The sequence below is a fragment of the Schistocerca serialis genome, chromosome 2 (assembly GCF_023864345.2).
Source record: "Schistocerca serialis cubense isolate TAMUIC-IGC-003099 chromosome 2, iqSchSeri2.2, whole genome shotgun sequence".
Taxonomy (NCBI): domain Eukaryota; kingdom Metazoa; phylum Arthropoda; class Insecta; order Orthoptera; family Acrididae; genus Schistocerca; species Schistocerca serialis.
The window spans coordinates 276,913,188-276,934,847 of record NC_064639.1 but is presented as its reverse complement, the minus strand read 5'-3'; the positions used below and the strand labels follow the sequence as shown (position 1 = coordinate 276,934,847).

At 44.0% G+C, this 21,660-nt stretch overlaps 2 protein-coding genes and 17 non-coding genes across 19 annotated transcripts in view; all 19 read right to left on the bottom strand.

Moving 5' to 3' along the window:
• The window catches only part of LOC126457036 (uncharacterized protein K02A2.6-like), a 432,608-nt gene that overhangs the window by 88,117 nt on the left and 322,831 nt on the right, over positions 1-21,660 (bottom strand). The gene's annotated exons all lie outside the window — the stretch shown is intronic.
• LOC126457037 (hemolymph lipopolysaccharide-binding protein-like) overlaps positions 1-21,660 on the bottom strand; it is a 480,588-nt gene that overhangs the window by 218,202 nt on the left and 240,726 nt on the right. The gene's annotated exons all lie outside the window — the stretch shown is intronic.
• On the bottom strand, positions 6,601-6,716 carry Trnal-caa (transfer RNA leucine (anticodon CAA)). The gene is made up of 2 exons: positions 6,679-6,716; positions 6,601-6,646 (listed from the first exon to the last, which is right to left on the bottom strand). It is a non-coding gene; the product is annotated as a tRNA-Leu (tRNA).
• Positions 7,419-7,534, bottom strand: Trnal-caa (transfer RNA leucine (anticodon CAA)). Its single transcript has 2 exons — positions 7,497-7,534; positions 7,419-7,464 (listed from the first exon to the last, which is right to left on the bottom strand). It is a non-coding gene; the product is annotated as a tRNA-Leu (tRNA).
• Trnal-caa (transfer RNA leucine (anticodon CAA)) lies at positions 8,237-8,352 on the bottom strand. The gene is made up of 2 exons: positions 8,315-8,352; positions 8,237-8,282 (listed from the first exon to the last, which is right to left on the bottom strand). It is a non-coding gene; the product is annotated as a tRNA-Leu (tRNA).
• Trnal-caa (transfer RNA leucine (anticodon CAA)) lies at positions 9,055-9,170 on the bottom strand. The gene is made up of 2 exons: positions 9,133-9,170; positions 9,055-9,100 (listed from the first exon to the last, which is right to left on the bottom strand). It is a non-coding gene; the product is annotated as a tRNA-Leu (tRNA).
• Trnal-caa (transfer RNA leucine (anticodon CAA)) lies at positions 9,869-9,984 on the bottom strand. Its single transcript has 2 exons — positions 9,947-9,984; positions 9,869-9,914 (listed from the first exon to the last, which is right to left on the bottom strand). It is a non-coding gene; the product is annotated as a tRNA-Leu (tRNA).
• On the bottom strand, positions 10,687-10,802 carry Trnal-caa (transfer RNA leucine (anticodon CAA)). Its single transcript has 2 exons — positions 10,765-10,802; positions 10,687-10,732 (listed from the first exon to the last, which is right to left on the bottom strand). It is a non-coding gene; the product is annotated as a tRNA-Leu (tRNA).
• On the bottom strand, positions 11,501-11,616 carry Trnal-caa (transfer RNA leucine (anticodon CAA)). The gene is made up of 2 exons: positions 11,579-11,616; positions 11,501-11,546 (listed from the first exon to the last, which is right to left on the bottom strand). It is a non-coding gene; the product is annotated as a tRNA-Leu (tRNA).
• Positions 12,319-12,434, bottom strand: Trnal-caa (transfer RNA leucine (anticodon CAA)). Its single transcript has 2 exons — positions 12,397-12,434; positions 12,319-12,364 (listed from the first exon to the last, which is right to left on the bottom strand). It is a non-coding gene; the product is annotated as a tRNA-Leu (tRNA).
• On the bottom strand, positions 13,137-13,252 carry Trnal-caa (transfer RNA leucine (anticodon CAA)). The gene is made up of 2 exons: positions 13,215-13,252; positions 13,137-13,182 (listed from the first exon to the last, which is right to left on the bottom strand). It is a non-coding gene; the product is annotated as a tRNA-Leu (tRNA).
• On the bottom strand, positions 13,955-14,070 carry Trnal-caa (transfer RNA leucine (anticodon CAA)). Its single transcript has 2 exons — positions 14,033-14,070; positions 13,955-14,000 (listed from the first exon to the last, which is right to left on the bottom strand). It is a non-coding gene; the product is annotated as a tRNA-Leu (tRNA).
• On the bottom strand, positions 16,461-16,576 carry Trnal-caa (transfer RNA leucine (anticodon CAA)). The gene is made up of 2 exons: positions 16,539-16,576; positions 16,461-16,506 (listed from the first exon to the last, which is right to left on the bottom strand). It is a non-coding gene; the product is annotated as a tRNA-Leu (tRNA).
• On the bottom strand, positions 17,279-17,394 carry Trnal-caa (transfer RNA leucine (anticodon CAA)). The gene is made up of 2 exons: positions 17,357-17,394; positions 17,279-17,324 (listed from the first exon to the last, which is right to left on the bottom strand). It is a non-coding gene; the product is annotated as a tRNA-Leu (tRNA).
• Trnal-caa (transfer RNA leucine (anticodon CAA)) lies at positions 18,097-18,212 on the bottom strand. The gene is made up of 2 exons: positions 18,175-18,212; positions 18,097-18,142 (listed from the first exon to the last, which is right to left on the bottom strand). It is a non-coding gene; the product is annotated as a tRNA-Leu (tRNA).
• On the bottom strand, positions 18,911-19,026 carry Trnal-caa (transfer RNA leucine (anticodon CAA)). Its single transcript has 2 exons — positions 18,989-19,026; positions 18,911-18,956 (listed from the first exon to the last, which is right to left on the bottom strand). It is a non-coding gene; the product is annotated as a tRNA-Leu (tRNA).
• Positions 19,729-19,844, bottom strand: Trnal-caa (transfer RNA leucine (anticodon CAA)). The gene is made up of 2 exons: positions 19,807-19,844; positions 19,729-19,774 (listed from the first exon to the last, which is right to left on the bottom strand). It is a non-coding gene; the product is annotated as a tRNA-Leu (tRNA).
• Trnal-caa (transfer RNA leucine (anticodon CAA)) lies at positions 20,547-20,662 on the bottom strand. Its single transcript has 2 exons — positions 20,625-20,662; positions 20,547-20,592 (listed from the first exon to the last, which is right to left on the bottom strand). It is a non-coding gene; the product is annotated as a tRNA-Leu (tRNA).
• Trnal-caa (transfer RNA leucine (anticodon CAA)) lies at positions 21,365-21,480 on the bottom strand. Its single transcript has 2 exons — positions 21,443-21,480; positions 21,365-21,410 (listed from the first exon to the last, which is right to left on the bottom strand). It is a non-coding gene; the product is annotated as a tRNA-Leu (tRNA).

Below are 21,660 nucleotides of genomic sequence, written 5' to 3'. Positions count from 1 at the left end.
TTTTTCGAAAGGGCTAAGGTGGAAGGGGCTGTTACAATATTCATTTGCCTCCTGTGAGGATCGAACTCACGACCTCTGGTTTACTAGACCAGCGCTCTGCCACTTTTTTTTTTTTTTTTAATATAAAACAGTGAGTAAAACGTGTACCTATGGTGGGACTCGAACCCACAATCCCCGGTTTAGGAGACCGATGCCTTATCCATTTTTTTTTTTTTTTTTTGCCTCCTGGGTGAGAGCCACGTTTCCTAGCCACTTCTTTTTTTTTTTCAAGTCAGGCGCCTTAACCACTTTTTTTTCTTCTTTTTTTGTTATTTTTTATAAGTAATAGGCAGAGGGAGGCAAAGTGGTTAGGGGTCAAGAATAATCTGAGGCCTGGCCACAATGTCTCCACCATACCCATCACTGATTTTCGACCTTATCGCTCCTATGATCCAAAAATACAACTGCCCACTTTAGCAAATTTTTTGTTTTTGTTAATTTTTTTTTGTTAATTTTTTTTGTTTTTAATGTTTTTTTAAATTTGTGTTTCCTCTTTTTTATGGTTTTTTTATATTATCATGATTAAATGAAAGGAATTCGTTCGTGAAATAAGTAATTGCTCTCCATGTGCATAAAATGAAAAATATAACTCAATCTTCTACTTGTTGTTCCTGCCTTCATTTTTTGTTTAATTTTTTTAAATTTTTTATTTGTTGTCTTTTTTGACCATTTTGTCATAGTGGAAAATCAACAAAAATGAAAGTATAAGAAATGAAACAGACAATAATTCTGCACATAGTAATATAGCCACTCAATACTGTGTGCTTTAGGTTGATGGTGTTTAGCCTATCCCCATTCTATCAAATATAATTTGTAGCATATTACCATATTTCTTCTTGTGGTCTGCATACGTACGTATTTTGTCGTATTTGCACTGTAAGTATATCTTGAAATCTGTAACGGTGTCAGTTCCAGCGTCATGAGTTACGTAAGTTACATAATTTCCTACGAGCCAATAGACGGCATTATTCTTCGTCTCTGGAAAATAACGGTCTTGTGGTCTGTGCAGCACTGACAGCGAGATGTACTGAGGTGAAGACCTCGTAATGAGAGCTATTTGCACTTTGAGCCAATTCCAGATATGTATATTGCCGCCGCAAGTGTATCGATGGATAATTGTGTCCACTAGTCGACATCGTTGACATAGATTGGTGTCACTGAGGCCAATTTCATATAACCTTTCGTTGGTGCTAATGATATTATTAACGGCTTTGTACCATGCTGTTCTTATGTCAGAAGATAAAACTTTTAAATTGATGTTTTGCCAGATAGCAGTCCAGTGTATGTGAGGAAACTGTCTCTCTACTTTATTCTTTCCTTCACACGTCTCCCAGACCCGCATAATATCTCTTGACGTTAGCTGACGTAGCCGTGTAACTTCGTCCCTCATGTAGATAAGTTCAATATAAAAGGCTCGCACGTGCTGGAGACGATTGTTAATTTTTTGCACATCAATAGGAGGCTGCAGGCTGCGAGGTTTTAGAATTTCAAAAAGTCGGCTTGAAATACTTTCCGGTACTTCCCTAATAATAGTTAGTTGCCTTTTGACGAAGAGTGCAGAGGCTTTGTTGGTAATATTGATGAGACCTAAACCACCATTTCGGGGATGTAAGGTAGCCACTTTGCCGGTTACTCGAAACAGTTCTCCTTTCCACAGGAAATTTGTGATTCTGGACGTTATGTTCTTGGCTATCATTTTGGGTAGTGGAAAGAGCTGAGCAGTGTGGTATGCTGTAGCTAAGATACACGTGTTGATGTACTTAATCCTCTGAATCTGATTCATATTCCGTGATAAGTTTTCCATTATAGCACCCTGCACTTTCCGTGCCGCAGCTTTCCAATTCAACGCAGTCATTTTCATTGGGCATGCGGTCAATGTGACACCAAGCGTCGTATGCTGCCTGACCAACTTTGCCCACTCTACGTTTATGTGCTCAAAACCCCTAAGATGTAAAATTTTGCTTTTCTTTTCATTTGAATTTGCCCCAGACGCACTGCAGTAAGTCTGAATCACTGCAGCTAACGTAGCTACATCGTCATGATTTCTGATTATGACGCCTACATCATCAGCATAAGCTTTTATAGCTGTTTTGCACCCTGACAGTGTTATACCTGTTAATTTATCGTGAATACGTTTAAGAAATGGGTCCAGTGAAATGGCAAATAGTGACATAGAAAGGGGGCTTCCCTGAGGAACACCGCGTCGTATTTGGAATTTTCTCGTAGCCTGACTGTTAACTGCTATGCATGCGTTTATTCCTGTCGCCACGTTTTTTATTACGTTTAAGGCTCGTTCCTCGAAACCGAGCTTTTTTAACGTCTTGAAAAGGTAGATATGATTCACGAGATCGAATGATTTATGAAAATCCAGGAAAACCAGGGCACATTTGATGTTAGTGACGGAAGTGATTGTAATTATATCCCGAAATTCCGCTAAATTGTGAAACAGAGTTTTACCTGCAATGCAGTGTTGATACGGACTAATCAGTCTACTTGCTAAGGATGAAATTTTCTTGTTGAGAATTCTTGCTATTATTTTATAGTCAGCATTGAGCAACGAAATCGGTCTGAAGTTAGTAAGATCTTTGTGTCCTTTAGTTTTGGGGATAAGGACTATTTTACTTTCTTTAAATTCAGAGGGTATCATTGCGCCCTGAAGAACTTCATTTACAATCTCTGTAATTGTCCCTCCCACTATCGGCCAATAGTGGACATAAAATTCTGCAGGTAGACCATCAGGACCTGGGGATTTTTTCAGAGGGGAGGTACACAGAGTCACATAAACGTCCTCATTACAGACGTGCGACAGGAAGGTAACGTTGTCATCATCCGTCAGCTGTGGCACAAGAAATTCGAGGAAATCATCAATAGATTCCTCGCAGCTGGAATTTTCGGAATATATGTTATCGAAGTAGCGATAGATCTCATTCAAAATCTCTTTCTGTGTCCTAAGACTTGTACCATTCGTCGTCCGTAATTCGTCGATAAACATTGTTCTTCTGTTTTGAACGTGCTTCAGAAGGTGGTATAGGGAAGTTGTTTCGTCCTCTGAGACAGATTTCGCCTTGGATTTTATTGTAAGTCCTTCCAGTTGATGCCTCTTAATGCTGAGTAATTTAGCCTTAATTTTTTTTATATCTGTCAGGCGAAGATGTGAACCAGATGTTTGACCATATAGCTCTCTGAGTACTGAGTAATAGAACTCTATAGTGTTCTTAAGATCTCTGGCCCTCTGAAAGCTATATTGCATTATCGTCTTTCTAAGTTTTGGCTTTGTCATTTTTGTCCACCATTCTATGGTAGTCGCGTATCTAGGAAGAGCACGCAGGCATAACGCCCATGCGTCTTTTATCTGATCTTCTAATTCACGGTCTTGTAACAGCGAGACATTTAAATTCCACTGGTTTTTGAAGCGGCGTATTGGCTGCGCTTGTAAATTTATACAGGCCAACACACCGGAATGGTCCGAAAAGTAGACAGGAATCGTTTCTATTTTCAATAAAGCCGTTTCGAGATTGTCGGTAATGTAGAATCTGTCGATTCTGCTGCATGCATTGGAAGTTGCATAAGTGTACTCGACAAACGCAGGGTGTTTGCATTCCCAAGCATCCTTTAGCTTTAAGCTAGTAACGAGATGTTTTAATTCAGCAGAATAATTAAAATTTGGACTCTGATCTTTTCTGTTGAGGACGCAATTAAAATCACCCCCCATTATAAGGTGACTGGGATTTTTGCGTAATAAGTATATTACCTCGTCTTTAAAAAATCGTGTTCTGTCAGATCGATGTGAGCTGCCGGAAGGGGCATACAAGTTAATAAGGAACACGTCATAAATCTTGAGCCCTAATCCCCTTCCAGATTCCAGTCGTTCTACGTCCGTTACTGGAATCCCATCCCGGATTAAAAAAGCTGTCCCCACGCTAGTTTCGTGGGAGACATTTAGGTGAGCAACATACCCGGGAATATTTAAATCCGACGTGACAACTTCCTGCAGCAGGGCTATATCAGTTCCCGAGTCATATAAAAATTCTTTTAGCGCTGCTATTTTCAATGCCGACCGTATTTTATTAATATTGACAGCAGCAATAGTATAACACTGGGTCATTGCGTTATTACTCGTTGGATGTTAGGACAGTGAGTAAATAACATGCGACTAAATTATTACTTAGGAGACACAGAAAATTTAGACAGAACAGAACGTCCCATTGAGAGGTTGCTAATTACAGTATTAGTGCAGTCTAGGTTTGAGATTTACCTCCTGAATCAGTAGAAGATTGATTATCAGGAAGTTCCTCAGGAGATTCTTTCAATGACCCGTGCCTGACAGTTTCGTAACGCACATTTTGGGGTTTCGTGTCACTTTTCACGCTCTTTAACTTCGCTTGATTACGAGGAGCATTGACATTCGGTTGTGGCTTTAACTTCCTTCGTGGGGCATCCGAAGGCTCTGTGACGGGTTTTGTGGTGGTCGGTTGTGACGCCGATCCCGTCGGGTCGTCCAACTGTACGACACGGCCTGTACTGCTTAGCCCTGTCGTGTGGTCAGTACCCTTCGGGGAAGCACTAGTCGTTACAGAGGGTTGAGCCAGACACACTAATTGTTTCTCGTGACTGTCAGGAGGCTGCTCGTCTTGGCAAACTGTGTCCCCTCCTGATGTCTCGCGGTTATTGCTAGAAACATCCCCGTTTTCGCAGTTTCCCACCAGTTGTTTACGTTCTGATTGTAAACAAGCTTCCATCTGCATTTCCTGGAGTTGTGCCATTACTTCCTCCTCGCATTGTTTTTGTTTGCGTGCGGAGTGAGATTTGTCAGACGTCGTCAGAACAGCTATCAGTTATCTCATGGGGCCGTTGTTTTGTCTGCAATTCGGAGGATGCGGGGGTGTCAACATCAGCCTTTTTATCTAAACATGGAAATTGAGTAATATCATTGACGGATAAATCAGAGTGGTTCGCTTGGGCAGTATCCACACCCAGCGGGACAGATACATTATTTGGCTAGACATCGTTTAGGGTAAGTTTCTGGAGTTGCGTTAGATTGCTTTTCAATACAAAAACCCGCCGCGGACAATCCTGTCTAAAGTGGCCAGACTCATTAGAAACATGACAGGTCGGTACTTGACCTGAATACACAATTTGCGCCCTGTAGCCATTTACAAATACATGAGACGGAATATTGGTCTTGATGTCCATCTCCACAGATCGAATTCCGTTAAAACACTGCAGTTTGTAGTGACGAGACCAACGTTCATTATAAACAGATTTCACGTCACCATACTTGCAAAGCGCATCCTTAATTAAATCATTATCAATTTCAATAGGTAAGTTAAGCACGCGAACGGTAGTGTAAACAATATCAGCTCGCCAGATCCGAACTTTGCTCTTCGAGCCGTCTCTGTGAATGAATTCTACTTCACTACCCCACTTTGCTAAAAGTCTATCTATCGTCACCGAGCTCTCAAACTTAACAAAAATACAGTATTTATCATTGTCTAACTGTATTGTATGGACGGAATCAGAGTTGACACCAATTACCTCAGTAATCCAATCGTGTATTTCCAGTGACGTTGGCTGGATATGACGGGATTCCTTGTCGAAAGCGAAGACCAGTGTGTTTTTCCTGACGTTCGTAGACATGATTCAGAACAGGGATGAAACTCCGGTTAAAAAACCGAAATTCCGGCGAGTGACAGAACGGTGATGAACAGCGAAACACTAACGAAGATACACAAACACGAAGTTGAACAGACAGCCAGCAAAGGAGACAACAGCAGAACACGTATGTAAACAACACAGTCGGAGCGCAGCAGTACACACGTCCACACGGTAGCACAGCTGAAGCGCGACTATCGGCCATCCTGACACTTGATTTGATGCTCCTCGTTTGTTCTGTTAGAGAACTTACAGTTGATGTTGTAGTAGCATCAACGTTGCCACAGTACACCGGCATGAGTTCTGCACCCGTTACACGTTCGCCAGGTGCAGCCGCACAAATATAGCGCAGAATGTACCACCAAAAGAGTTTCTCAAATCCGTATAATCACAGCACTCAATTTTGTTCGAAACTAAGTCGTCTGTTACAGACATCAGAGATTAGACAGAATGCAGAGGTCTATCTGTCGAGTAATATCTCAAGTTTTGGTCACGTTGTAATCTCCATAAAGTAATATTTTGAGTATATGAATTTATTTCGAGTTCTCTGTATTTCATCAGCGACTGTTATTGTACAGAGGATGTACTGGTCAGCCTGCACTGTTTCCTCACACTGTCGTTAGCACTCTGCATCTCCAGACAAGAGTCGTTTTCATACCACAAGTGTCCCTTTTGACGTGTTTGCGGCTGTGGCGCGGAAGTAACCTCACGAGGGAACGTCGTATTTACAACCAACACTCTCTGTTTGTAGCTCACACTACCGAAGAAACAGTTTGGTTGCCGTAGGTGCGCTTGTGTTTGATACCAATTTTTGATTTCACTTAGGAGAACACGGCCAGTATCGTGCTGTTGCACTTTACAAAGGATCTCAGTGATACACAGGGTGCTCCAGAGAAGCGACAAAATCTGTGACAGGAGTGAGATTCGAACCCACGCCCTCATTCGAGGACCAGAATGCTCTAGCTGCTACTGCAGCCAAGGTTTTTCCTTGAGTCTGGCGCCTTAGACCGCTCGGCCATCCTGACACTTGATTTAATGCTCCTCGTTTGTTCTGTTAGAGAACTTACAGTTGATGTTGTAGTAGCATCCACGTTGCCACAGTACACCGGCATGAGTTCTGCACCCGTTACACGTTCGCCAGGTGCAGCCGCACAAATATAGCGCAGAATGTACCACCAAAAGAGTTTCTCAAATCCGTATAATCACAGCACTCAATACATTTTGTTCGAAACTAAGTCGTCTGTTACAGACATCAGAGATTAGACAGAATGCAGAGGTCTATCTGTCGAGTAATATCTCAAGTTTTGGTCACGTTGTAATCTCCATAAAGTAATATTTTGAGTATATGAATTTATTTCGAGTTCTCTGTATTTCATCAGCGACTGTTATTGTACAGAGGATGTACTGGTCAGCCTGCACTGTTTCCTCACACTGTCGTTAGCACTCAGCATCTCCAGACAAGAGTCGTTTTCATACCACAAGTGTCCCTTTTGACGTGTTTGCGGCTGTGGCGCGGAAGTAACCTCACGAGGGAACTTCGTATTTACAACCAACACTCTCTGTTTGTAGCTCACACTACCGAAGAAACAGTTTGGTTGCCGTAGGTGCGCTTGTGTTTGATACAAATTTTTGATTTCACTTAGGAGAACACGGCCAGTATCGTGCTGTTGCACTTTACAAAGGATCTCAGTGATACACAGGGTGCTCCAGAGAAGCGACAAGATCTGTGTCAGGAGTGGGATTCGAACCCACGCCCTCATTCGAGGACCAGAAGGCTCTAGCTGCTACTGCAGCCAAGGTTTTTCCTTGAGTTTGGCGCCTTAGACCGCTCGGCCATCCTGACACTTGATTTGATGCTCCTCGTTTGTTCTGTTAGAGAACTTACAGTTGATGTTGTAGTAGCATCCACGTTGCCACAGTACACCGGCATGAGTTCTGCACCCGTTACACGTTCGCCAGGTGCAGCCGCACAAATATAGCGCAGAATGTACCACCAAAAGAGTTTCTCAAATCCGTATAATCACAGCACTCAATACATTTTGTTCGAAACTAAGTCGTCTGTTACAGACATCAGAGATTAGACAGAATGCAGAGGTCTATCTGTCGAGTAATATCTCAAGTTTTGGTCACGTTGTAATCTCCATAAAGTAATATTTTGAGTATATGAATTTATTTCGAGTTCTCTGTATTTCATCAGCGACTGTTATTGTACAGAGGATGTACTGGTCAGCCTGCACTGTTTCCTCACACTGTCGTTAGCACTCTGCATCTCCAGACAAGAGTCGTTTTCATACCACAAGTGTCCCTTTTGACGTGTTTGCGGCTGTGGCGCGGAAGTAACCTCACGAGGGAACGTCGTATTTACAACCAACACTCTCTGTTTGTAGCTCACACTACCGAAGAAACAGTTTGGTTGCCGTAGGTGCGCTTGTGTTTGATACCAATTTTTGATTTCACTTAGGAGAACACGGCCAGTATCGTGCTGTTGCACTTTACAAAGGATCTCAATGATACACAGGGTGCTCCAGAGAAGCGACAAGCTCTGTGTCAGGAGTGGGATTCGAACCCACGCCCTCATTTGAGGACCAGAAGGCTCTAGCTGCTACTGCAGCCAAGGTTTTTCCTTGAGTCTGGCGCCTTAGACCGCTCGGCCATCCTGACACTTGATTTGATGCTCCTCGTTTGTTCTGTTAGAGAACTTACAGTTGATGTTGTAGTAGCATCCACGTTGCCACAGTACACCGGCATGAGTTCTGCACCCGTTACACGTTCGCCAGGCGCAGCCGCACAAATATAGCGCAGAATGTACCACCAAAAGAGTTTCTCAAATCCGTATAATCACAGCACTCAATACATTTTGTTCGAAACTAAGTCGTCTGTTACAGACATCAGAGATTAGACAGAATGCAGAGGTCTATCTGTCGAGTAATATCTCAAGTTTTGGTCACGTTGTAATCTCCATAAAGTAATATTTTGAGTATATGAATTTATTTCGAGTTCTCTGTATTTCATCAGCGACTGTTATTGTACAGAGGATGTACTGGTCAGCCTGCACTGTTTCCTCACACTGTCGTTAGCACTCTGCATCTCCAGACAAGAGTCGTTTTCATACCACAAGTGTCCCTTTTGACGTGTTTGCGGCTGTGGCGCGGAAGTAACCTCACGAGGGAACGTCGTATTTACAACCAACACTCTCTGTTTGTAGCTCACACTACCGAAGAAACAGTTTGGTTGCCGTAGGTGCGCTTGTGTTTGATACCAATTTTTGATTTCACTTAGGAGAACACGGCCAGTATCGTGCTGTTGCACTTTACAAAGGATCTCAGTGATACACAGGGTGCTCCAGAGAAGCGACAAAATCTGTGTCAGGAGTGGGATTCGAACCCACGCCCTCAATCGAGGACCAGAAGGCTCTAGCTGCTACTGCAGCCAAGGTTTTTCCTTGAGTCTGGCGCCTTAGACCGCTCGGCCATCCTGACACTTGATTTGATGCTCCTCGTTTCTTCTGTTAGAGAACTTACAGTTGATGTTGTAGTAGCATCCACGTTGCCACAGTACACCGGCATGAGTTCTGCACCCGTTACACGTTCGCCAGGTGCAGCCGCACAAATATAGCGCAGAATGTACCACCAAAAGGGTTTCTAAAATCCGTATAATCACAGCACTCAATTTTGTTCGAAACTAAGTCGTCTGTTACAGACATCAGAGATTAGACAGAATGCAGAGGTCTATCTGTCGAGTAACATCTCAAGTTTTGGTCACGTTGTAATCTCCATAAAGTAATATTTTGAGTATATGAATTTATTTCGAGTTCTCTGTATTTCATCAGCGACTGTTATTGTACAGAGGATGTACTGGTCAGCCTGCACTGTTTCCTCACACTGTCGTTAGCACTCTGCATCTCCAGACAAGAGTCGTTTTCATATCACAAGTGTCCCTTTTGACGTGTTTGCGGCTGTGGCGCGGAAGTAACCTAACGAGGGAACGTCGTATTTACAACCAACACTCTCTGTTTGTAGCTCACACTACCGAAGAAACAGTTTGGTTGCCGTAGGTGCGCTTGTGTTTGATACCAATTTTTGATTTCACTTACGAGAACACGGCCAGTATCGTGCTGTTGCACTTAACAAAGGATCTCAATGATACACAGGGTGCTCCAGAGAAGCGACAAGATCTGTGTCAGGAGTGGGATTCGAACCCACGCCCTCATTCGAGGACCAGAAGGCTCTAGCTGCTACTGCAGCCAAGGTTTTTCCTTGAGTCTGGCGCCTTAGACCGCTCGGCCATCCTGACACTTGATTTGATGCTCCTCGTTTGTTCTGTTAGAGAACTTACAGTTGATGTTGTAGTAGCATCCACGTTGCCACAGTACACCGGCATGAGTTCTGCACCCGTTACACGTTCGCCAGGCGCAGCCGCACAAATATAGCGCAGAATGTACCACCAAAAGAGTTTCTCAAATCCGTATAATCACAGCACTCAATACATTTTGTTCGAAACTAAGTCGTCTGTTACAGACATCAGAGATTAGACAGAATGCAGAGGTCTATCTGTCGAGTAATATCTCAAGTTTTGGTCACGTTGTAATCTCCATAAAGTAATATTTTGAGTATATGAATTTATTTCGAGTTCTCTGTATTTCATCAGCGACTGTTATTGTACAGAGGATGTACTGGTCAGCCTGCACTGTTTCCTCACACTGTCGTTAGCACTCTGCATCTCCAGACAAGAGTCGTTTTCATATCACAAGTGTCCCTTTTGACGTGTTTGCGGCTGTGGCGCGGAAGTAACCTAACGAGGGAACGTCGTATTTACAACCAACACTCTCTGTTTGTAGCTCACACTACCGAAGAAACAGTTTGGTTGCCGTAGGTGCGCTTGTGTTTGATACCAATTTTTGATTTCACTTAGGAGATCATGGCCAGTATCGTGCTGTTGCACTTTACAAAGGATCTCAGTGATACACAGGGTGCTCCAGAGAAGCGACAAAATCTGTGTCAGGACTGGGATTCGAACCCACGCCCTCATTCGAGGACCAGAAGGCTCTAGCTGCTACTGCAGCCAAGGTTTTTCCTTGAGTCTGGCGCCTTAGACCGCTCGGCCATCCTGACACTTGATTTGATGCTCCTCGTTTGTTCTGTTAGAGCACTTACAGTTGATGTTGTAGCATCCACGTTGCCACAGTACACCGGCATGAGTTCTGCACCCGTTACACGTTCGCCAGGTGCAGCCGCACAAATATGCGCAGAATGTACCACCAAAAGAGTTTCTCAAATCCGTATAATCACAGCACTCAATACATTTTGTTCGAAACTAAGTCGTCTGTTACAGACATCAGAGATGAGACAGAATGCAGAGGTCTATCTGTCGAGTAATATCTCAAGTTTTGGTCACGTTGTAATCTCCATAAAGTAATATTTTGAGTATATGAATTTATTTCGAGTTCTCTGTATTTCATCAGCGACTGTTATTGTACAGAGGATGTACTGGTCAGCCTGCACTGTTTCCTCACACTGTCGTTAGCACTCTGCATCTCCAGACAAGAGTCGTTTTCATATCACAAGTGTCTCATTTGACGTGTTTGCGGCTGTGGCGCGGAAGTAACCTAACGAGGGAACGTCGTATTTACAACCAACACTCTCTGTTTGTAGCTCACACTACCGAAGAAACAGTTTGGTTGCCGTAGGTGCGCTTGTGTTTGATACCAATTTTTGATTTCACTTAGGAGAACACGGCCAGTATCGTGCTGTTGCACTTTACAAAGGATCTCAATGATACACAGGGTGCTCCAGAGAAGCGACAAGATCTGTGTCAGGAGTGGGATTCGAACCCACGCCCTCATTCGAGGACCAGAAGGCTCTAGCTGCTACTGCAGCCAAGGTTTTTCCTTGAGTCTGGCGCCTTAGACCGCTCGGCCATCCTGACACTTGATTTGATGCTCCTCGTTTGTTCTGTTAGAGAACTTACAGTTGATGTTGTAGTAGCATCCACGTTGCCACAGTACACCGGCATGAGTTCTGCACCCGTTACACGTTCGCCAGGCGCAGCCGCACAAATATAGCGCAGAATGTACCACCAAAAGAGTTTCTCAAATCCGTATAATCACAGCACTCAATACATTTTGTTCGAAACTAAGTCGTCTGTTACAGACATCAGAGATTAGACAGAATGCAGAGGTCTATCTGTCGAGTAATATCTCAAGTTTTGGTCACGTTGTAATCTCCATAAAGTAATATTTTGAGTATATGAATTTATTTCGAGTTCTCTGTATTTCATCAGCGACTGTTATTGTACAGAGGATGTACTGGTCAGCCTGCACTGTTTCCTCACACTGTCGTTAGCACTCTGCATCTCCAGACAAGAGTCGTTTTCATATCACAAGTGTCTCTTTTGACGTGTTTGCGGCTGTGGCGCGGAAGTAACCTAACGAGGGAACGTCGTATTTACAACCAACACTCTCTGTTTGTAGCTCACACTACCGAAGAAACAGTTTGGTTGCCGTAGGTGCGCTTGTGTTTGATACCAATTTTTGATTTCACTTAGGAGAACACGGCCAGTATCGTGGTGTTGCACTTTACAAAGGATCTCAATGATACACAGGGTGCTCCAGAGAAGCGACAAGATCTGTGTCAGGAGTGGGATTCGAACCCACGCCCTCATTCGAGGACCAGAAGGCTCTAGCTGCTACTGCAGCCAAGGTTTTTCCTTGAGTCTGGCGCCTTAGACCGCTCGGCCATCCTGACACTTGATTTGATGCTCCTCGTTTGTTCTGTTAGAGAACTTACAGTTGATGTTGTAGTAGCATCCACGTTGCCACAGTACACCGGCATGAGTTCTGCACCCGTTACACGTTCGCCATGCGCAGCCGCACAAATATAGCGCAGAATGTACCACCAAAAGAGTTTCTCAAATCCGTATAATCACAGCACTCAATACATTTTGTTCGAAACTAAGTCGTCTGTTACAGACATCAGAGATTAGACAGAATGCAGAGGTCTATCTGTCGAGTAATATCTCAAGTTTTGGTCACATTGTAATCTCCATAAAGTAATATTTTGAGTATATGAATTTATTTCGAGTTCTCTGTATTTCATCAGCGACTGTTATTGTACAGAGGATGTACTGGTCAGCCTGCACTGTTTCCTCACACTGTCGTTAGCACTCTGCATCTCCAGACAAGAGTCGTTTTCATACCACAAGTGTCCCTTTTGACGTGTTTGCGGCTGTGGCGCGGAAGTAACCTCACGAGGGAACGTCGTATTTACAACCAACACTCTCTGTTTGCAGCTCACACTACCGAAGAAACAGTTTGGTTGCCGTAGGTGCGCTTGTGTTTGATACCAATTTTTGATTTCACTTAGGAGAACACGGCCAGTATCGTGCTGTTGCACTTTACAAAAGATCTCAGTGATACACAGGGTGCTCCAGAGAAGCGACAAAATCTGTGTCAGGAGTGGGATTCGAACCCACGCCCTCATTCGAGGACCAGAAGGCTCTAGCTGCTACTGCAGCCAAGGTTTTTCCTTGAGTCTGGCGCCTTAGACCGCTCGGCCATCCTGACACTTGATTTGATGCTCCTCGTTTGTTCTGTTAGAGAACTTACAGTTGATGTTGTGGTAGCATCCACGTTGCCACAGTACACCGGCATGAGTTCTGCACCCGTTACACGTTCGCCAGGCGCAGCCGCACAAATATAGCGCCGAATGTACCACCAAAAGAGTTTCTCAAATCCGTATAATCACAGCACTCAATACATTTTGTTCGAAACTAAGTCGTCTGTTACAGACATCAGAGATTAGACAGAATGCAGAGGTCTATCTGTCGAGTAATATCTCAAGTTTTGGTCACGTTGTAATCTCCATAAAGTAATATTTTGAGTATATGAATTTATTTCGAGTTCTCTGTATTTCATCAGCGACTGTTATTGTACAGAGGATGTACTGGTCAGCCTGCACTGTTTCCTCACACTGTCGTTAGCACTCTGCATCTCCAGACAAGAGTCGTTTTCATACCACAAGTGTCCCTTTTGACGTGTTTGCGGCTGTGGCGCGGAAGTAACCTCACGAGGGAACGTCGTATTTACAACCAACACTCTCTGTTTGTAGCTCACACTACCGAAGAAACAGTTTGGTTGCCGTAGGTGCGCTTGTGTTTGATACCAATTTTTGATTTCACTTAGGAGAACACGGCCAGTATCGTGCTGTTGCACTTTACAAAGGATCCCAATGATACACAGGGTGCTCCAGAGAAGCGACAAGATCTGTGTCAGGAGTGGGATTCGAACCCACGCCCTCATTCGAGGACCAGAAGGCTCTAGCTTCTACTGCAGCCAAGGTTTTTCCTTGAGTCTGGCGCCTTAGACCGCTCGGCCATCCTGACACTTGATTTGATGCTCCTCGTTTGTTCTGTTAGAGAACTTACAGTTGATGTTGTAGTAGCATCCACGTTGCCACAGTACACCGGCATGAGTTCTGCACCCGTTACACGTTCGCCAGGCGCAGCCGCACAAATATAGCGCAGAATGTACCACCAAAAGAGTTTCTCAAATCCGTATAATCACAGCACTCAATACATTTTGTTCGAAACTAAGTCGTCTGTTACAGACATCAGAGATTAGACAGAATGCAGAGGTCTATCTGTCGAGTAATATCTCAAGTTTTGGTCACGTTGTAATCTCCATAAAGTAATATTTTGAGTATATGAATTTATTTCGAGTTCTCTGTATTTCATCAGCGACTGTTATTGTACAGAGGATGTACTTGTCAGCCTGCACTGTTTCCTCACACTGTCGTTAGCACTCTGCATCTCCAGACAAGAGTCGTTTTCATATCACAAGTGTCCCTTTTGATGTGTTTGCGGCTGTGGCGCGGAAGTAACCTAACGAGGGAACGTCGTATTTACAACCAACACTCTCTGTTTGTAGCTCACACTACCGAAGAAACAGTTTGGTTGCCGTAGGTGCGCTTGTGTTTGATACCAATTTTTGATTTCACTTAGGAGAACACGGCCAGTATCGTGCTGTTGCACTTTACAAAGGATCTCAATGATACACAGGGTGGTCCAGAGAAGCGACAAGATCTGTGTCAGGAGTGGGATTCGAACCCTGCGGTGTAACGACGTATTTGGGTTTTCGTTTGATATATGTGTGACCATGTGCAGACTTCGTCACCTACGTCAGTTACAACCCACTTCAAAAATGATTCATATTCTTTTTAAATTGTCATAGAATGGTTCTTGAACGAAACTGTAAAACATCCGTTGAGTCGTATGCAAAGAATTACATCACTTGGGCCAATTGGTTTTCGTAACTTTTTCCCAATTTAAATTTCGTTTGTTTTTCCTCAGAAAATTATATCGACACACGTTATCTTGATCTAATCGATATCAGAATCACACATTAAATAAACTTTTTAGATTCAAAGTGTTGGCCAACGCTGTCTGAATCAATAATCTTGTCAAATATATTATTAATCCGTTCACATAACTCTTCATAAATAAATCTTCACGACACGTGTTTCAGCTTTAGTAGCATACACTATTTTTATTAGCTTCCTACACATACAGATGTGAACTTGAGCGTTGACAGACAGTGACTAACATTTCAATAAGACTAAGCTCATTATGACGTCATTGTTGTACAAAAAAGAGTATAAAAATTCATTTTTAATTTTTTAGAAACACGACGCAACAACTCGGTTCCAGGATCTTCTGTTGCTCCTTGGCTGTCGACCCGCGACGTATAGCGGCCAGCAATTTCCTCTCTGGTCGCGGCAACGAAGATGCTGTCCCCGTTCGTTGCGCCGATCTCTCCGTACATGAAACACATAAAAAAAAAATACAAAACTTTTAGATAATTCACATTTATTACAAATAATAAGAAAACACATAAACAAAACTAAATTAAACTTATAGTCACCTGCAAACTGGGCTGACTTGGTGGATGGGTGACGTTTAATTTCGTCCCACTACAACCCACGCCCTCATTCGAGGACCAGAAGGCTCTAGCTGCTACTGCAGCCAAGGTTTTTCCTTGAGTCTGGCGCCTTAGACCGCTCGGCCATCCTGACACTTGATTTGATGCTCCTCGTTTGTTCTGTTAGAGAACTTACAGTTGATGTTGTAGTAGCATCCACGTTGCCACAGTACACCGGCATGAGTTCTGCACCCGTTACACGTTCGCCAGGTGCAGCCGCACAAATATAGCGCAGAATGTACCACCAAAAGAGTTTCTCAAATCCGTATAATCACAGCACTCAATACATTTTGTTCGAAACTAAGTCGTCTGTTACAGACATCAGAGATTAGACAGAATGCAGAGGTCTATCTGTCGAGTAATATCTCAAGTTTTGGTCACGTTGTAATCTACATAAAGTAATATTTTGAGTATATGAATTTATTTCGAGTTCTCTGTATTTCATCAGCGACTGTTATTGTACAGAGGATGTACTGGTCAGCCTGCACTGTTTCCTCACACTGTCGTTAGCACTCTGCATCTCCAGACAAGAGTCGTTTTCATACCACAAGTGTCCCTTTTGACGTGTTTGCGGCTGTGGCGCGGAAGTAACCTCACGAGGGAACGTCGTATTTACAACCAACACTCTCTGTTTGTAGCTCACACTACCGAAGAAACAGTTTGGTTGCCGTAGGTGCGCTTGTGTTTGATACCAATTTTTGATTTCACTTAGGAGAACACGGCCAGTATCGTGCTGTTGCACTTTACAAAGGATCTCAGTGATACACAGGGTGCTCCAGAGAAGCGACAAAATCTGTGTCAGGAGTGGGATTCGAACCCACGCCCTCATTCGAGGACCAGAAGGCTCTAGCTGCTACTGCAGCCAAGGTTTTTCCTTGAGTCTGGCGCCTTAGACCGCTCGGCCATCCTGACACTTGATTTGATGCTCCTCGTTTGTTCTGTTAGAGAACTTACAGTTGATGTTGTAGTAGCATCCACGTTGCCACAGTACACCGGCATGAGTTCTGCACCCGTTACACGTTCGCCAGGTGCAGCCGCACAAATATAGCACAGAATGTACCACCAAAAGAGTTTCTCAAATCCGTATAATCACAGCACTCAATACTTTTTGTTCGAAACTAAGTCGTCTGTTACAGACATCAGAGATTAGACAGAATGCAGAGGTCTATCTGTCGAGTAATATCTCAAGTTTTGGTCACGTTGTAATCTCCATAAAGTAATATTTTGAGTATATGAATTTATTTCGAGTTCTCTGTATTTCATCAGCGACTGTTATTGTACAGAGGATGTACTGGTCAGCCTGCACTGCTTCCTCACACTGTCGTTAGCACTCTGCATCTCCAGACAAGAGTCGTTTTCATATCACAAGTGTCCCTTTTGACGTGTTTGCGGCTGTGGCGCGGAAGTAACATAACGAGGGAACGTCGTATTTACAACCAACACTCTCTGTTTGTAGCTCACACTACCGAAGAAACAGTTTAGTTGCCGTAGGTGCGCTTGTGTTTGATACCAATTTTTGATTTCACTTAGGAGAACACGGCCAGTATCGTGGTGTTGCACTTTACAAAGGATCTCAATGATACACAGGGTGCTCCAGAGAAGCGACAAGATCTGTGTCAGGAGTGGGATTCGAACCCACGCCCTCATTCGAGGACCAGAAGGCTCTAGCTGCTACTGCAGCCAAGGTTTTTCCTTGAGTCTGGCGCCTTAGACCGCTCGGCCATCCTGACACTTGATTTGATGCTCCTCGTTTGTTCTGTTAGAGAACTTACAGTTGATGTTGTAGTAGCATCCACGTTGCCACAGTACACCGGCATGAGTTCTGCACCCGTTACACGTTCGCCAGGCGCAGCCGCACAAATATAGCGCAGAATGTACCACCAAAAGAGTTTCTCAAATCCGTATAATCACAGCACTCAATACATTTTGTTCGAAACTAAGTCGTCTGTTACAGACATCAGAGATTAGACAGAATGCAGAGGTCTATCTGTCGAGTAATATCTCAAGTTTTGGTCACGTTGTAATCTCCATAAAGTAATATTTTGAGTATATGAATTTATTTCGAGTTCTCTGTATTTCATCAGCGACTGTTATTGTACAGAGGATGTACTGGTCAGCCTGCACTGTTTCCTCACACTGTCGTTAGCACTCTGCATCTCCAGACAAGAGTCGTTTTCATACCACAAGTGTCCCTTTTGACGTGTTTGCGGCTGTGGCGCGGAAGTAACCTCACGAGGGAACGTCGTATTTACAACCAACACTCTCTGTTTGTAGCTCACACTACCGAAGAAACAGTTTGGTTGCCGTAGGTGCGCTTGTGTTTGATACCAATTTTTGATTTCACTTAGGAGAACACGGCCAGTATCGTGCTGTTGCACTTTACAAAGGATCTCAGTGATACACAGGGTGCTCCAGAGAAGCGACAAAATCTGTGTCAGGAGTGGGATTCGAACACACGCCCTCATTCGAGGACCAGAAGGCTCTAGCTGCTACTGCAGCTAAGGTTTTTCCTTGAGTCTGGCGCCTTAGACCGCTCGGCCATCCTGACACTTGATTTGATGCTCCTCGTTTGTTCTGTTAGAGCACTTACAGTTGATTTTGTAGTAGCATCCACGTTGCCACAGTACACCGGCATGAGTTCTGCACCCGTTACACGTTCGCCAGGTGCAGCCGCACAAATATAGCGCAGAATGTACCACCAAAAGAGTTTCTCAAATCCGTATAATCACAGCACTCAATTTTGTTCGAAACTAAGTCGTCTGTTACAGACATCAGAGATTAGACAGAATGCAGAGGTCTATCTGTCGAGTAATATCTCAAGTTTTGGTCACGTTGTAATCTCCATAAAGTAATATTTTGAGTATATGAATTTATTTCGAGTTCTCTGTATTTCATCAGCGACTGTTATTGTACAGAGGATGTACTGGTCAGCCTGCACTGTTTCCTCACACTGTCGTTAGCACTCTGCATCTCCAGACAAGAGTCGTTTTCATACCACAAGTGTCCCTTTTGACGTGTTTGCGGCTGTGGCGCGGAAGTAACCTCACGAGGGAACGTCGTATTTACAACCAACACTCTCTATTTGTAGCTCACACTACCGAAGAAACAGTTTGGTTGCCGTAGGTGCGCTTGTGTTTGATACCAATTATTGATTTCACTTAGGAGAACACGGCCAGTATCGTGCTGTTGCACTTTACAAAGGATCTCAGTGACACACAGGGTGCTCCAGAGAAGCGACAAAATCTGTGTCAGGAGTGGGATTCGAACCCACGCCCTCATTCGAGGACCAGAAGGCTCTAGCTGCTACTGCAGCCAAGGTTTTTCCTTGAGTCTGGCGCCTTAGACCGCTCGGCCATCCTGACACTTGATTTGATGCTCCTCGTTTGTTCTGATAGAGAACTTACAGTTGATGTTGTAGTAGCATCCACGTTGCCACAGTACACCGGCATGAGTTCTGCACCCGTTACACGTTCGCCAGGCGTAGCCGCACAAATATAGCGCAGAATGTACCACCAAAAGAGTTTCTCAAATCCGTATAATCACAGCACTCAATACATTTTGTTCGAAACTAAGTCGTCTGTTACAGACATCAGAGATTAGACAGAATGCAGAGGTCTATCTGTCGAGTAATATCTCAAGTTTTGGTCACGTTGTAATCTCCATAAAGTAATATTTTGAGTATATGAATTTATTTCGAGTTCTCTGTATTTCATCAGCGACTGTTATTGTACAGAGGATGTACTGGTCAGCCTGCACTGTTTCCTCACACTGTCGTTAGCACTCTGCATCTCCAGACAAGAGTCGTTTTCATACCACAAGTGTCCCTTTTGACGTGTTTGCGGCTGTGGCGCGGAAGTAACCTCACGAGGGAACGTCGTATTTACAACCAACACTCTCTGTTTGTAGCTCACACTACCGAAGAAACAGTTTGGTTGCCGTAGGTGCGCTTGTGTTTGATACCAATTTTTGATTTCACTTAGGAGAACACGGCCAGTATCGTGCTGTTGCACTTTACAAAGGATCTCAGTGATACACAGGGTGCTCCAGAGAAGCGACAAAATCTGTGTCAGGAGTGGGATTCGAACCCACGCCCTCATTCGAGGACCAGAAGGCTCTAGCTGCTACTGCAGCCAAGGTTTTTCCTTGAGTCTGGCGCCTTAGACCGCTCGGCCATCCTGACACTTGATTTGATGCTCCTCGTTTGTTCTGTTAGAGAATTTACAGTTGATGTTGTAGTAGCATCCACGTTGCCACAGTACACCGGCATGAGTTCTGCACCCGTTACACGTTCGCCAGGTGCAGCCGCACAAATATAGCGCAGAATGTACCACCAAAAGAGTTTCTCAAATCCGTATAATCACAGCACTCAATACATTTTGTTCGAAACTAAGTCGTCTGTTACAGACATCAGAGATGAGACAGAATGCAGAGGTCTATCTGTCGAGTAATATCTCAAGTTTTGGTCACGTTGTAATCTCCATAAAGTAATATTTTGAGTATATGAATTTATTTCGAGTTCTCTGTATTTCATCAGCGACTGTTATTGTACAGAGGATGTACTGGTCAGCCTGCACTGTTTCCTCACACTGTCGTTAGCACTCTGCATCTCCAGACAAGAGTCGTTTTCATATCACAAGTGTCCCTTTTGACGTGTTTGCGGCTGTGGCGCGGAAGTAACCTAACGAGGGAACGTCGTATTTACAACCAACACTCTCTGTTTGTAGCTCACACTACCGAAGAAACAGTTTGGTTGCCGTAGGTGCGCTTGTGTTTGATACCAATTTTTGATTTCACTTAGGAGAACACGGCCAGTATCGTGCTGTTGCACTTTACAAAGGATCTCAATGATACACAGGGTGCTCCAGAGAAGCGACAAGATCTGTGTCAGGAGTGGGATTCGAACCCACGCCCTCATTCGAGGACCAGAAGGCTCTAGCTGCTACTGCAGCCAAGGTTTTTCCTTGAGTCTGGCGCCTTAGACCGCTCGGCCATCCTGACACTTGATTTGATGCTCCTCGTTTGTTCTGTTAGAGAACTTACAGTTGATGTTGTAGTAGCATCCACGTTGCCACAGTACACCGGCATGAGTTCTGCACCCGTTACACGTTCGCCAGGCGCAGCCGCACAAATATAGCGCAGAATGTACCACCAAAAGAGTTTCTCAAATCCGTATAATCACAGCACTCAATACATTTTGTTCGAAACTAAGTCGTCTGTTACAGACATCAGAGATTAGACAGAATGCAGAGGTCTATCTGTCGAGTAATATCTCAAGTTTTGGTCACGTTGTAATCTCCATAAAGTAATATTTTGAGTATATGAATTTATTTCGAGTTCTCTGTATTTCATCAGCGACTGTTATTGTACAGAGGATGTACTGGTCAGCCTGCACTGTTTCCTCACACTGTCGTTAGCACTCTGCATCTCCAGACAAGAGTCGTTTTCATATCACAAGTGTCCCTTTTGACGTGTTTGCGGCTGTGGCGCGGAAGTAACCTAACGAGGGAACGTCGTATTTACAACCAACACTCTCTGTTTGTAGCTCACACTACCGAAGAAACAGTTTGGTTTCCGTAGGTGCGCTTGTGTTTGATACCAATTTTTGATTTCACTTAGGAGAACACGGCCAGTATCGTGCTGTTGCACTTCACAAAGGATCTCAATGATACACAGGGTGCTCCAGAGAAGCGACAAGATCTGTGTCAGGAGTGGGATTCGAACCCACGCCCTCATTCGAGGACCAGAAGGCTCTAGCTGCTACTGCAGCCAAGGTTTTTCCTTGAGTCTGGCGCCTTAGACCGCTCGGCCATCCTGACACTTGATTTGATGCTCCTCGTTTGTTCTGATAGAGAACTTACAGTTGATGTTGTAGTAGCATCCACGTTGCCACAGTACACCGGCATGAGTTCTGCACCCGTTACACGTTCGCCAGGCGTAGCCGCACAAATATAGCGCAGAATGTACCACCAAAAGAGTTTCTCAAATCCGTATAATCA